A 5,350-nucleotide genomic window follows, 5' to 3' on the forward strand; every position below is an offset into this window, starting at 1 on the left:
TGAGGCCTATTTTGAAGCAAAGTACAAATCGTATTACAAAAATTGTATGGAAAGGTTGGAGGGTCGCTATAATTAGTGTATCACCCTTGAAGGGAATTATGTTGAATAAAAAAAAACTAATTTTGCCAAAGCATTTTGGAACGATATTTTTCTAGATTGTCAACGTAATAGGGTAAAAAATTGTGAACGATAAATAGTAAAATAATACTAATAAAAGGGTAATTTTTTACCTTTTAATATTATTATATTATTATATTATTTTACCGTAATTTTTTTTTATTGACTTTTTGGTTTTGATTTAACTCTCTCGATTTTTGTTCAAGTCTTTTGAATGTCAAAACTTCTTTCCTAAATTCTTAAAGACTAAATTTAGATTCGAGAGGTTCGAGAAATTGAATGGATTCGAAAATATGTGAAGAAGTTTTTACAGTAGCAGCTAAATTTCATGACTATTCAATTGACCTGTTCGGCATATTTTTGTCAAGGTCGCGGTTAGGACAACAGTCAGAAGGTTAAAAATCAGTCGAATGAAACTAGTAGAACAAAAAATAGTAACTAAAAATAATACATGACTGAAACACTCACTAGTAGAAAGTAGTAAAATTAGTCGAACCGAAAATAGCGACTAAAACAGTCGATAGTATGTTAAAAAGTAGTTAATTACTAAACAATCAATGGTCAATTTCAGTCGAATGTTCCCAAGGCTAATTTTATGTTTAATAGAATTTATTTATCCAGACGTACGCCAATGAGTTTATTTTACGGTTTGGCTTAGACATGCCTTTAAATCGGCCGACACATCGGTTACAAAAGCGGCTACTTTCTCGGTCGCCTATTACTCTAGATCATGAACAATCGAATTCGCAACGCGACCGTATATCCTCCGCACCCGCCCAGCCTTGTCCCACGCGGCGAGTGACTCGTTCTCTTTATCACCGAGGAAAATAAACATTTTCGGCCAATCGGCGCCTCGGATCCGGTCATGACCACGCGGCATCACTAGAGCACGATAGTGATCCGCGATCTCGATGAGCGCATCAAACATGTCGGAGACTTTTCGCCCGTATGAGAACTGATATCACGTAGCAGCCGAGGTTCGTCCGCTACGATGATGGACGTAGCGGTATTAGGTGGGTGCTACATACATCATTACATCCACATTCTTGCATTACATGGACACGCGATTTGTTGAATTGTTTACGAACGTTACGTACGATGACATAATGTTAGTAAAACGATGCTGGATGTTAGATCTTCCCGCGAGATTTTGTAATTTGACTAATTTAAGAGTATCTAAAATTGAATTAATCCGTCGTTAGTGCGTATTTTTAGATGACTAAATTTAAACTGATTATTTACGAAAATATATACTTTCTTATTAAAAAATAAACAATATTGTCCACAACATGCCAGTATGAGCTTCGGAACTGTTTACAGTAAATTGAAAATGTCTTTTCTTTCCACTTGTTAGGGGTTCAGTACCGCCCTACATTATACAAGTTTACCTCCTGGAAAGACTTCATAAACTTCGTCGGGATTTCTAGCCATATACCACGTTGCTACGACTCCGACAAGTCCTTGGGGCTGGTGCATGATATATTTCTCTCTCTAGCAATAAAGGAATTTATGGAAATGAATTAACTGATTGTCTGACCAAAAATGCTATTTTAAATGAACATTTGTTTACACATATAGTCTATTCAAAGTTTTTTTGTCATCAAGATGTTTAATGTATTGCCTGCCACAATTTGTAAATTCGTGTTAGAATTAGACAATATTTTCCTTCTCATGTTATTCTAGTTAAAAAGAGACACAATACTGTCTGATTAGTTCGAACACGTAAACGAATGAGCCTGTCAAAGTCGTCCGGTTGTCCGACGTATGCAAAATTCTTGATATCAAGAGTGATAAGAGGTTAGAACTCTAACCTATAAACTATTGTGGCTGTATAATTAACTGTTGTTTTTAGATATACTACAATGTTAGAATAAATTATATTTGATAACATTTTTGTTCAATATTTTATTTAGATTAGAATTTTGTTGTATGTCAAAGTCAAACTGAACTAAAACTCAGAGTTGATGCGGCAACATTGCGACGTTTTGACGTAACAAATTTAGATGACGTATGTACAAAATAACTTTTAATAGATTATACATGTTTTTTATGTTTATTCACGTAGAACTATAATTCCATAATTGTAGACATCTCTATAGCTAATGTCCGGACTATATGGTATGTGATTGACATTAAATGCGATCCATTAGAAAAAAAAAAGAAAATTACTTTCTACATTTTCAAATAAATATACGAAAATAATCATTATTCGAAATAATAAAATGATATACTTTATACGATGAGCAGCTATAGAAATATTTACTTTTTAAAGTTAGAGAATGTAAAATTTCGAAAGTATGACCTCACGATATTGAGTTTTATTATTTCATCTAGATATGATGTACTTCGGCGAATGTATTTTTATGGGCACACCTTTATAAATTTGAACCGATAATTTATTATAAAGTTAAATGAAAAAAGAAACAGAAAGATACAAAAAAAAATGACGAGAGATATGTGATTGAGGGAATTGAGATTTTATAATTTTTTTCGATTAATGTTCGAAGACCAAATTAAAAAAAAACGAAATTATTTTCCCCCTACCTATTATTCATTTTTCATAAATTCATAGACACAACAACGACCAATCTTATATCGAAGAATATCCGATTATAATTTAAAGTAAACTACCCCGAACTTGTGTAATAGTATAATACGATATAGATATATTTCATCACAATCATTCATAATAACAGGTCAATTGAAAAGTCCCCGGCCTGACACATAGATGGCGTTACTAGAATATGTTCTTATGTTATATATGTTTATATGGATTTACCATATGTTTTTTAGTTAGCATTAACCCTCAAAAGAAGCGTGTATAAATTTGACAGCTGTCGGATCATTAGTTTGTGAATTATAGCATTTTTAGTAAAGCAACTTTTGTTATTGTGAAAAAATGGATAAAAAGGAATTTCGCGTGCTGATAAAATATTGATTTTTGTTATTGTAATTAATTAGTGTAAAATATTGACTGTTTCAGTCGTGTACTTTCAGTTACTATTTTTGGTTCTACTAATTTCATTCATTCATTAATGATCTTTAACGTTCTGGCTCTGACATCCTAGCCGTGACATTAATAAAAATGTACGCAATTTATGCTTACATAGATTTAAATATAATATATGCAGTTTTATTTAAACTACTTAAAATTGGGAATGATAAATAGTAAAATACTTTTAACTGTTTTTATGGCAATAATAGGTAATATTTCGATTGCTCTCATCTTGCTTTCATTTTTAATTATGCCATGGATTAGTTTTTTTCTACGATTAGATATATGTTTAATTTTTATTTAGTATTTTATGGTTTTAGGTTTTGTTTAAGTTCTATTGTATTGTCTATATTTATTATATCACATTATCTAAAAATAGCAATTAACATATTAAAATACGATAAAACAATTGTGGGGTATTATTCCATTCCGTAGAAAAATTCCATTTCTTTTTACAGATCCACAGAACATTTAAATATAAAAGTAATTCTACTTCGTTTAAAATGAAATTATACATTGCATGTTAATAGTATTGAGTAATTTTTTTTCTTTTCTTTTTTAAAGTCTCGCTTTTACTACCATTGGAAAATATAAACACATATAAAATTAACTGCTGCAAGGAATTGTCTCCGTCCTTACCTCTCTCACAATTTATACAGAAAAGAGTACGTACATCTTCGTCTGACATCACGAATTGAGAAATACAGTCGAACGGTGTATTTGACTGAAAATAGTAATTACTATTTTCAGTCGCTAGTTTATTGACCATCTACAGTTTAGACTGTTTTGCAACTATCGACTGCTTCCACTGTGTTCAGTCAATAGTTCCCAACGCTAATTAAATCTAACTCATCATAGTTATGTTGGTTCATCTACAGTCTCAGAACTAATTAATTGATTGATTAAAAATTACTACAGGATGATAAGATTGCTGAAGTGGACCAAGCAGCAGCATGACAAATGGTGATGACTCGTCGAGAAACGACGTCTTCTTTAGCAAATTTAGCGATATGGAAAGTATTAAAAAACATTGATGATAGTTCCAACGTTGAAGAGAAAATGGCGAGAATTGTAAAAACTACCAGGAAATGGGTCGCTAATGGAAGAAAGCCACAATAGTTTCAATATTGATAAAAAAGCTAAAAGCTAAGTAAATAATAAGGTTGTGCAGATACGATTTTCGTGCGTGGCTTCGGCTCTATATACATATCCACTTGGACATCACTTTGTATAGTCTTGGAAGTTAAACAGGTTCGCTTAAAAATTATTAAACTTATTCAGGCATCATACGCAAATTTCGTTAAATGTGTACAAGTACAAAATGATATGTCGAATTCATTCATTCGAGATCCGAGCCGATGCTCCCAAAGAAGATGTCGTCTCTCCACTATTTTTCAATATATTGGTGGGTGAAATTTATAAATTAAATCAAAAGTATTTAACAAGAGATATAACAAACATTCGCTAATATAGAAGTTGTAATATGTAATATTCTTCTATAGCTCGCACATGTCTTAAGTAATAATATTAATTACGTAAGTAAGTAATCCATATCCCAAGGCATATGACATCCACGATAGTACTAACAGGTCAATTGAAAAGTTCCCGGCTTACCATAGTAAAACACAATTTTTTGGTAAAATTAGTTTTTTTTTCTACAACATAATCCCCTTCAAGGGTCATACACTGATTATAGCGACCCTAAAACTTGTCGATGCCATTTTTGTAGCACGATTTGTCCTTTGCTTCAAAATAGGCTTTAGTTTCGACGATCACCTCTTCATTCGACGAAAATTTCTTCCCAACGAGCATTCTTTTGAGATTTGAGAACAAGAAATAGTCGCTGGGGGTCAGATCTGGAGAATACGGTGGATGAGGAAGCAACTCGAAGCACAATTCATGGATTTTTGACACGGTGCATTGTCTTGGTGAAGCAGCACTTTCTTTTCCTTCCCATGCGGCGGTTTTTCGGCGATTTCGTCCTTCAAACCCTCTAATCACACTATGTAATAGTCGCTGTTGATGGTCTTTCCTTTTTCAAGGTAGTCAATGAAAATTATTCCATGCGCATCCCCAAATACAGACGCCATAACCTTGCCAGCCGACTGTTGCGTTTTCCCACGCTTTGGAGCGGGTTCATCGTGTGCAGTCCACTCGGGTGACTGTCGATTGGACTTCGGAGTTAAATAATGGAACCATGTTTCATCCATTGTCACATATCGACACAAAAACTCGGGT

The 5,350-nt window shown here is 33.0% G+C and overlaps 1 long non-coding RNA gene across 1 annotated transcript; it reads left to right on the forward strand.

Moving 5' to 3' along the window:
- Positions 1–984: 984 nt before the first annotated feature.
- On the forward strand, positions 985–1,775 carry LOC143204055 (uncharacterized). Its single transcript, XR_013007497.1, has 2 exons — positions 985–1,130; positions 1,472–1,775. It is a non-coding gene; the product is annotated as an uncharacterized LOC143204055 (long non-coding RNA).
- Positions 1,776–5,350: the final 3,575 nt, after the last annotated feature.

This window comes from Rhynchophorus ferrugineus, unplaced genomic scaffold (genome assembly GCF_030347505.1).
Source record: "Rhynchophorus ferrugineus isolate W39M unplaced genomic scaffold, kcgeb_rfMv2 rfM10, whole genome shotgun sequence".
NCBI classification, from domain to species: Eukaryota; Metazoa; Arthropoda; class Insecta; order Coleoptera; family Curculionidae; genus Rhynchophorus; species Rhynchophorus ferrugineus.